Genomic DNA, 10,925 nt, shown 5'->3' on the forward strand with positions numbered 1-10,925 from the left:
ACACACACACTCACCCACACACATACACACACACAGTCAGAGTCTCCTTCAACCGGAATGCTGACATAAACCATTCCATAGTCTCCACATGAAGGGCTTACCCCTTCCTCCCCCATTCAATGGCAGGTGTGTCACTGTGGCTCAGAAATATGCATGCCAACACTGTTATTAACCTGCTGGAATCTGAGCCACCACCTCCTACTTGGGCAATTTTCCAACCATTTAGTGGCATAATCATCAGAGACAAGGATGTAAACATTTCCCCCTGCGGGGTGGGAAGAAGGCCAGAGGACTCAACCTTGGTGAATTCCCTATGGGAAGCTGCTCAGTGGGTGAGTGCAGACACAGCCTTCTCCGGTGGCAAATTTGGAGGGAAGGAAATTATTTTTGGCCCTCATTTCCTTGTCAAATCAATAGGACCTGCATCGATAGCAAACTAAGATTCAGCGATAAGAAAGCGTGAGACAACAAACATGCTACAAAATAGAGGGAAAAAACATAATGTTGAATGAAAGAAGCCAGTATCAGAAAACCCCATATCACACACATGCATGTATATGAAATGGGCTGAGAGATAAGGCTATAGCAACAGAGAGTATTTGGCGATTGCCTAAGGGTGAGGGAGCAGTGTAAACCGTGAATGAGTATGAGCAACCCTACCAAGTACATGAAGACAGTGAAGCACTGGGGTGTTGTAACAATGCAACGTGGGTTCTTTGTGCAAATGCAATTTACCTGAACCTTCAGGGTTGCTTATGGTATGTTCGTTATTACTCATAACCTTGCTTTAAAAAGCAAATCCAACCTCTCTTAAGTTCCTGAGATGAGGCTGGAGAGGTGGAGTGTCTCTTACAGAAGCATGAAAGCCCAAGTCTGATCCAAACATCCCTGTAAAAAGCCAGTATGTCAAAAACAACCTCCTGCCAGGCAGTGGTGGCGGCGGTGGTGGCGGTGGTGGCGCACGCCTCTAATCCCAGCCCTTGGGAGGCAGAGGCAGGTGGATTTCTGAGTTCGAGGCCAGCCTGGTCTACAGAGTGAGTTCTAGGAGAGCCAGGGCTACACAGAGAAACCCTGTCTTGAAAAAAAAAAAGCAAATCAAAAACAAAAACCATACTCCTACTGTCGAAGAGGCAGAAACAGGAGGATCTCAGGGCTTATTGGTCTGCAGCTTGAGCCGAAGTTTTTTTTTTTTTTTGAAAAATTTTTATTAGATATTTTCTTTATTTCCATTTCAAATGTTATACTCTTTCCCGATTTCCCCTCCAAAAACCCCCTATCCCATCCCTCCTCCCCCTGCTCACCAACCCATCCACTCTCACTTCCCTGTCCCCCCAACTTCAATGAGAGAGACCTTGTCTCAAAAGCTAAAGTGATGAATTGGAGAGGAAGGTACCCAATACTGACTTTTGGCCTCCACATGTGTGCACACATGTGAGTACATACACCACACACAATTAATTAGCTAATTAAAATAAAATTCCAGAGTAGATTGCTAGCTAAAAAATCCTAGACACAAAATTCAGATATAAAATTACCAAATATATTCTTCAAAATGCACAAGGAGATTCCTGTTTGTGGAAGGTTTTCTAAGAGTACCTAGTTTTCTTCCTACTTGAGAAATGTACAGAGAAAGAGCGGCCTTCTACACTATTATGTACGTCATCTACAGCCTGACAATTCAACACTGAATTGTTGCCCTTGGTTTTCATGGGAAGGTGACTAGTAAGAGTTTAGGTCCAAATCTATAGTGAAATAAAAACTTAAGTTATTTTATTCCTCTGGTGCTTAGTTTCTCCACCAATAGAATAAAAAGGCTGGTCTACACTACTAAATCCATGACTGTTTCCAGGTCATACACCTTATTATGAATATATTGATTGAGTTCCAGATACGCTGGTAAAGAATATCCATATACTTTTAGCCTTTCAACAACCTAGGGAGAGAAACAAAAACAAAACAAAACAATTACCCTCATAAAGGAAGAGTCTCCAAGGAGTTGCCTTCTTTCAGTAGGTTGCACAACTAATGAAGAATAGAGCCAAGGTTCGAGTCAGGCTCTTTCAACCATAAACCACACTATTCCTAGTTCTCTTCCAGTCTCAAAGCACAGAAAGCCACTGTGCTCTGTGCTGTTAAATTCCAAGAACAGTGTGTGTGTGTGTGTGTGTGTGTGTGTGTGTGTGTGTGTGTGTGTGTGTGCACAAATGTCATTGTGCCATGGACAACTAGAAATATAATTCTGTTATATGTAATACAATAAGGAATCTTTATGTCTTCTCTAACATTTGATGTGGAAAAAATAGATTTCCTGACAATGTTCTAATATTATCTATACTGTATATATAACAGTATATACAGGCATGTAATATATACATACACATGTGTGTGTGCGTGTGTGTGTGAGGGGGGGTGTTACATGAGAAATGGTGTCTACAGCCATCTACCAATTCCTGGCTTTCTCACATATAATGTAAGTTATGAGTATCTAGGCACATACTAATGCAACAGAAGCTAAGCCAGACCAAGACATAAGCAATTGGATAGGAAGCAATTATGTTCTGGGATGGTCTTGAGTTACCAGTCAGATTGTGTTACTATGACCAGCTAGCTCCTCCCACATGAAAAGCACGTGTCCAGAACTCATCCTTGGCTTTCCCTTGGCCCTGGGGTGAGCTATCTGAATCTGCTGATAACTTCAGTTATAGAGAGAGGGATCCTTGCATAACAGACATGAACTCACCTTAATCCCAACAACTCACAAAGAATCAACATTCTTTTCCATCCGTATATTCTGAAGATGTTACCATTACACTACATTCAGAATTATATTTAAACCAAATTCTTAATTCCTGTATTCTTTTTCTGAGACTGGCTCTTCTATTTCATGGGTCCTATTTCTCATAAAAATCATGATGCAAGCTTGAACATGAACCCAGCTTTTCACTTCCTACAACCAAAATCCCTTTCCCAAGACAGCAGTGAAAGAGGCCCTGGCAACAATGTCCTCATGTCACTGGGAGAAGTGGCAAAATCAGGAACAATACTAAAACTGTGCCTGTTAAGCCTGGTTTCCTGAACTCTACAAAAATTCTAAGGGCTTTCCAGAATCTCTTATTTAAATCTTTTGGGTTTTAAGTTAGCTTGCATTGATTTGTGATGCTTGCAATTAAGAGCTCCAACTGATACATGCAATAAAGTCTCAGAAAAGAGAAAGAGGACCTTGGGGATGACGATTCATAAAGCTGTAGTTCAGGATGTGTGGTGAAAAAATAGATGTTATCTCCTGTGGTCACTTGGAATAATGTATCCACTGAAGACAAGGTTTGTGAGAAACACATGCCTTCTCTTATAAAAGCCAAAAGAAGAGCTTGAGAAATTCAGAAACTATAGAATTGGGGGAGCGCTTCAGAGATGAACAACTTAAAGAAATAGTCTGACAAGATCAAAATACTCTATTCTTGGCTCAAGGCACTGACCAAAAATACAATAAAATAAAAACCCGAAACTCTCTCTGGCTGTAGAAAATAATCTCTTATCTCGTGCAGCTGTGGGGCTAAGATAGTTGAAAAATCAAACATGGTGTTTGATCCTACAGCTTGCAAGAAAATATGTTAGATGAATTCACCAGTTCTCTTTTGAGGAAGTTAAAGTGCTGATAGGGAAAGACAGAATAGAAAAATTGGAATGGGGTAATGGGAGTCACAGAGACACACACAGCACTCTGACACTTCACATCAACTGTGACTCCCCTGGAGGGGAACAGGACAAGATTTCTTCCCTGGCCTTAAAGAGATTTCTTTTTTTTTTTTTTAACCTAATAGCAAACCTGTGATGATGCAGGTTGTAAGATCTATTTTAGCAAAGGGATCCAGAAATCACCACAGGTTCTCCAAATGCAAACACATCACAAAGATTCCATAGAGGACAAGAGGTAATCATAGGCTGTCATGGAAAAGGCTTAGCTACAGCAAGGAACTTACAGAACATTACAGAAGAGTTTGAAAATCTAGAAAATGTGGATCAAAATGGATTTTAAAGGAATCAAAGGGAGGAAGGCTGTTTCAAATCTGAGGACAGTCCATTAGTATGGGTGTAGTAATTGGTATGCTGGCACAAGCAGCTGGGAATCATTTTAATTTTTTTTTGCTCAGTTTATTAACCTAAACCTGCATTCAACAATGGCCTTGAGTAGATGGAACTGAATTGAGATGCTAGGCATGTCATAACGTGCACAATAAAAATGTCAGACTCAGCGGAAGGAAGCAGTGCAGGAGTGAACTCACCGTGTCTCTGCCATGCTCTCCTTTCCTAATGAGTCCAGGAGGACCTTCATCTTTGTTCTGCAGCAATTCATCGAGAAGTTATTTTTCTGCAGAACATGAGCATCTTGTAAATCACACATGGTTCTTTTTTAACCTGCCAGAGATGGCGTGGGGAGTTGCCACAGTTGACATTGGCTTTGCTAATTCAGAGGAAAGTTAGTATGTCCTAGGGGCAAGAAAAACTGGACGTCAGAACCTAAGAAGTAACCACAGGAGACTCCCCCATCTAACACACAGAAGGTTCGCCTCCTTCCTGATCTCTCAGAGTCAGCTCAGCTCTATATCCCTGTGCCACATTCTGGTTTCCAGATTCCTAGTCATCTTCTCATCCCCAGAGGACACAATCATTGTCCGTTAAGTTGATAAATAACTTCATGCTAAGAGATGTTATGTAAGTAGAAACTAGTAGTCTTATAAGTGCCCTAGGAAGACCTAGGCAAAAATGTCTGGCCTATGTCAATACTATACTTTAGAGGAACAAGTATCTTGAACAGCCTATCTAGTAGCAAAATATAACATACTTGGACATACTCTGCTGATTCATTTCCCAAACACTGGAAACCTAACTCTAGATGAGTCATTTCTAAATTATCTCATATATGAAAATCAACTGAAAAGTCTGATTGTTGTTGTTGTTGTTGTTTTAAAGATATCTTATTTTATTTTTATTTTATTTGCCTGGATGTAAGTCTGTATACCACATGCATGCAATGCCAGAGGAGGCCAGAAGTGGTATCCAGTACCCTGAACTGAAGTTATACATAGGTTTTAGGCACCATATGGGTGCTGAGATTCAAACCTGGGTCCTCTGAAAGAAGAGCCAGCACCCTTAATTGCTGAAAAATCTTTCCCAGAAATTGTGTTATAAGAAAGATTTCTGAGGCCTGGGTAATAACATTTGTTCTGCAAGTTATAAGGACCTGAGTTTGAATCCTCACTACCCACGGCATGGCTACACCGTCTGATGACCCTCATTTTTTCAGCATAAAGACAGTGAGATCCCAAGAGCTCTCTGGTCAGTCACCATAGCAAAAACTTCACCTTTCTGGTTGAGGATTTGGTAAGGGAATAATAGAGGGAGACAGCTGACACCTTACTCTAGCATTTACATGCTAGTCCATGGGTACATTATAGCAGCATCCTCACATGCATATACTCCATACTTATAACACACATGAACTCCATATAACACACACACACACACACGCATTAATTACTTCATTGAAAACGTAGAATTTTGATTTAAATTGAATCAAACCTGATCTTGGATGCACCTCACCTCTGTAGTTCTGGATTCTGTGCATGCATAACTGGATTTGACCTTCCAAGTTCTCATGTGCTACTCTGGCTGCTGCTTCAGAGATTAGAATTAGAAAAAAAATTACTTACTAACAAAATAAATTCTATGTTGATCAGGCTGTAGCACAAGCAGGTCGAACAATGAGCTAGCCTGTCCAGTGATGCTAATATTGTGACTAAAGCAAACTAGAAAGCTCTGTGAACCAGCAGCAAGCCACTGCTGGAAAAATCAAGGCTCTGCACTAGCCACTGCTGGAAAAATCAAGGCTCTGCACTAAGAGTTTAGAGAACTATACTTCCTTCAGCAGCAGGTGATTCTACCTGTATGCAAAAGCTCTTGGTCCCTGATAGAGACTCTACACTTGATCAAAGGAGGAAACAAGCCCACAGACATTAAGTAAAGTTATTTACTTAAAAAAAAAAAAAGCCAGGGTTTTCTGGTCAGTAATATATTCTGTGTAACAGGGATTTTACATTTCCTCCTTAGTTTATATCCAGGGTTATGATGAGAAGTGTCTTTTATCTACTGCTCTATGATAAGCTTGATCACAAAATATTTCTGACTGTGCCTAATATCAGAGGTTGCTATGCTGGAGGCTACATAAATCTTGGTTCTGACTCGACTCTGCATGGGCTTCCATCGCCTCACTTGTAAATAAGATTATGTTTAATGTCACAACTTTATCTTCACTCGACCTTTTAATGGGTGTGTATACTTCTCAGGTCTTTCAGACATACTATGCCCCACAGCTACAAAAATCTTAGATTTCCCCATTGATATGTTTGGACTTTCCTGCCGTGATTAAAGAACTCCATTGCTTGCTGCACCTTCCACAGTAGTTCTGAGGAACCTCAACTGTACAGTGAAGAAGGCCGGAACTGTTCTCCCTGAAGCTTTCAACTGTAATTGCATTAGTGACTGTTCCCAAAATACTCCAGTGAGTTTCTTATATTGGAAATGGGGATAACTCATACTTCTCCTTCTCCCAGAGACTTCACATTTTAGAACACTAAAACTCAAGACAGCCAAAAAATGACCTTTCCCCCTAAATGAGTTACAACACTGACACGGTCTCCTCTATAGGCTGTAAACAGTTGTTAGGTATTACAAGAGCTCAGATCTCTCAACTCAGTAAAACTTGAGATAAATTCAGATGGTGACATTTTCCTCTGTGATTCTTTTATTTCTGTACCCATTTAAGTGATTTCCAGAGCCTGCTAAATGTCATCTAAGTTACCTAAAGCTTGAGAAACTATTTTGCAAAGATTTTTTTAAATGCAATTATACCTCTATTTGACAATACCATCTGCTCCCAGCCTCTCTCTCTCTGTCAGCTTCTGGTTCAGTTAACTCCTCTATGGCTGCAATTGTCTGAATGCTGATATCTTTTTACAGTACAAACAGGTGAGGTTATTAAAAGAAGAAAAACAAGTATACGTATTCCCCAATAAACATCAAACTTACCAAGAAATTCAATTATAACAAGTCCAATATTTCTGTTTCTAGTATAAGAAAGTGCTAATGCAGGTAGGCATTTTAAAAGCTAATCTATCATAATCACTTCTGCATTTCCTAGGACGTTGATATTGATGACAGAAAGCCTAAATGAAGTACTCTGAGCAAGTTAATTAAAAGACACGCTCTTTCACATGTGTCTAAACGGTTGTAAGAAATACAGACAACCAGAGCATCCAAAGAGACTAAGAGCCTCACCACGATGAGAGGACATACTAATCTGTGCCCAAACCCTTCTCCAGACCAAGGAATTTCTAGATCTTCAGCCAATGAGGGTGATTAAGGCCTTTAACTCAGAACATTATATATCAGGAGTCTATAATGAGATGAATGTCCATAACATGACTAATTTAACTAGTTAGTAAGCTTATGATTTTGTAAACTTTTTCATTTCCTCTGTGACTCTTTCTGCCCCTCCTCTCTGTCTCTCTCTGTCTCTGTCTCTGTCTCTCTGTCTCTGTCTCTCTGTCTCTCTGTCTCTCTGTCTCTCTGTCTCTCTCTCTCTCTCTCTCTCTCTGTGTGTGTGTGTGTGTGTGTGTGTGTATGTGTGTGTGTGTGTGTGTGTGTGTGTGTGTGTGTGTGTGTGAGTATGATATAGATGTGAGCTATCATACTCTACATGTGGAGATTAGGGGACAACTTCATGGAGTTAGTTCTTTAAATAAGTTCATGGATTCTAGAGATTACATTCAGATTGGCAGACTGCATGACAAACAACTTTACCGACAGCGCCATCTCTTTAGTCCAGCTTACATTTGAATGGGTCAATAGAGCTAAGAATAGGACGACTCTTCGTGGACAACTTCAGGAAATTGAGATTATCTTTTGAAGAGAAATCGGAACAATCCACTAAGAGGCAAACACTAAAACGTGTCTTGTGGTCAACAGCAGTCAGAATTCCAGAAGGGAAATAAAGGTGATTATTGGGTACAAGATGCAACCGATACATCTACAACACCAATCCTGCACCTAAGGCTCAGAACCATTCCAGAAGAAGGGGCGGGAAGATTGTAAGAACCAGAAGACCAAGAACATTGTCATGAAATGTTGTCTCCTACAAATGCCAGTGGCAGTTGATACCACAACAATTGACTGCCTACAAATGAAGAAGTACACTACCAATTGACATGCTAACATGGGTAAATGTTAGGGGGTGGTCCTGACCTTAGACAGAAAGCTACAGAAGTAAGGGATCCTGAGAGCTGGAGAAATAACCCCTCCTGGGAATGAGCCTCTAATTCATTACCTAAATGGTCAGCCATGAAATGATATAATACAAGTAACACTAAATGGAATATAAAGAGCATGATTATAATTTAGCAGTGTGTGTGTGTGTGTGTGTGTAACAATAATAACCAAAAGATAATATTTTATCGAAAATATAATGAAAAGGCACAGAGAGGGAGAAAGAAGTAATAGCAATCAAGACTATCCTTAACATTTATTGATGCCAAAAATTCTTGAAATTATTCCAATAAGGAATGTAGGTAGTACTTCTGAAAAATTACACTAATCCTTCCCAGGAAGTGATATGGTCTCAAGAACTGGCCCATCCCCATAGGTTAAGTAGCTACTTCTAATAGCCTCAACACAGCCAGCAACCGGTAGGCCTTTCGTAGCAAGCTTGAAATTTGCCCCAAAATATAGTTATGCTAAAATGGAAGCTTTATAGGGAGAGGTGCTAAAGGTCAAATCAATAACTCTGCTTCATAGAGTACTGGATTTATTTATTTTTGTTTACTTCAGACTCTTCGCAATTCTCCTGCTTTGTCTCCTCAAATGTAGAGGCAACAGGCACATTTAGATTAGCACTCTCCCGTGAGCTAGACAATCCATAAATTTGAGAAAAAAAAAAAAAAAAAAAAAAGGAAAGGTTTCTCAGGAAAACTTAAAGATACTGTCATAGTTACCTAGATTCCTCAAAAATGTGCAATGTCTTTTAAGAAAGAAATAGAAAGTCAAGGAATTTTTATACATTACAATCCCTTTAAAAACAATATAATATGCCCAACTTCGATAATGTTGTTTATTTCAGTATTAAGGCAAGTGATACATTCTATGTCCTTTTAGACATTATGTAATTGTGTGCTCAGCAGACTTATTGATGTATTCTCAGACCCTGAACACAATGGTGGCAATGTTTACTTGTTCTTGGGTTTTTTTTTCCGAAGAATGCTGACCCTATATCAAAATTGTGAAATATGAATCTCCTTTAACCCAGACACATCATTTTCTTTAACAGTGTCTAAATGAAGGCACACAATACCAACACCATCGTCCTAGTACCCTCTAGGGACACTTAATCTTTAGTAAGAATTTCAAACCAAATATTCTTCACTTAGTATGCATCGTTTTTCAAACTAATCATTATTGCAACTAACTTGAACGTGAGAATCCAAGAATGTACTCATTTAGGAAATATAAGTGTTGCGAAGACCAGGCTGTATCCGCAATTGCTTACTGCTTTCCTGGATACATAGTCATACTTTACAATGTATTCACGTTCTGTGGAGTTATGATGACTCTGCATCTTACCATAAGGAAAATCAGCTTACCATAGTTCCACAGTATTCTTAGAAACCAGCACTATAAAAGATAGTCATTTTACCATAGTTTCACAGTATCCTTAGAAACTAGTATTATGAAGGGAGGTATTTTATGTATATTTCTATTCTAGTGTTCCAAATACCCCACTAGTAGGTAGGTTTAAGTTATCAACATTTAAACTAGTAGTTCAAATTTCCCTGAATGACTGACTTTGCTAAAGTGATGTGAGATGTATTCACACCCCAGCAGTCCTGAACCTCCTTCTTTGACTTGATTTAAAACCAAACCATGTAATTTAGAAGTTACCATTAAATATCAAAGACACATTTTAAAATCTGTCCACAACTCTTGGGAAGACCGGAGTATCTCACTTCATATTCATTCATCCATCAAATATTTATTGAGTCTTTTGATCCCAATACAATTAGCATTTGTAACCAACACGGACCCTCTATAAATTATAAGATAGTACTTCAGACATACAGAAATCTTGCTCCTTCCACTATCAAATCTGTATATAACAATTAAATATTTAAGCAGCTTCAGCTGCAGTTTTATCACCCTTAATGCAAAAAGATACATAAACATACCTGTAAGTATATAATAACTACCGAAATTAGCAAGAACTTTAAGAGTGTATGTGCCCAACCTGTGAGTATTGTATGCCCCCAGGCTACATGTTTTTTCTATTATGTGATTTTTTTTCCCTCCATAGCATATTATCGGGGTATCATATGTAGTGTCTTTATGCCTCCTCTAGATTATAACTAGGGTTGTGAGCTGCTTGGATCAATAGAGTACAGTCACAATAGCTTTCACTGTAGCATCTGTTCTATCCCTTCTGTTTTCTTCATATCTAGGGCCATGTGAACATTCTAGATATTTTTTAAGGTTACATTGATAAGTGGCCAAAGTATATAGAAATCTCTTCTATATACTATATACTATATACTATATACTACATACTACATACTACATACTACATACTACATACTATATACTATATACTATGTACTACGTACTACGTACTATGTACTATGTACTATGTACTATGTACTAATACTATGTACTATATACTACATACTACATACTATATACTACATACCTCATACTATATACTATATACTATATACTACATACTACATACTACATACTATATACTACATACTACATACTATATACTATATACTACATACTATATACTATATACTATATACTACATACTACATACTACATACTAC

Source organism: Mastomys coucha, unplaced genomic scaffold (assembly GCF_008632895.1).
Source record: "Mastomys coucha isolate ucsf_1 unplaced genomic scaffold, UCSF_Mcou_1 pScaffold13, whole genome shotgun sequence".
Taxonomy (NCBI): domain Eukaryota; kingdom Metazoa; phylum Chordata; class Mammalia; order Rodentia; family Muridae; genus Mastomys; species Mastomys coucha.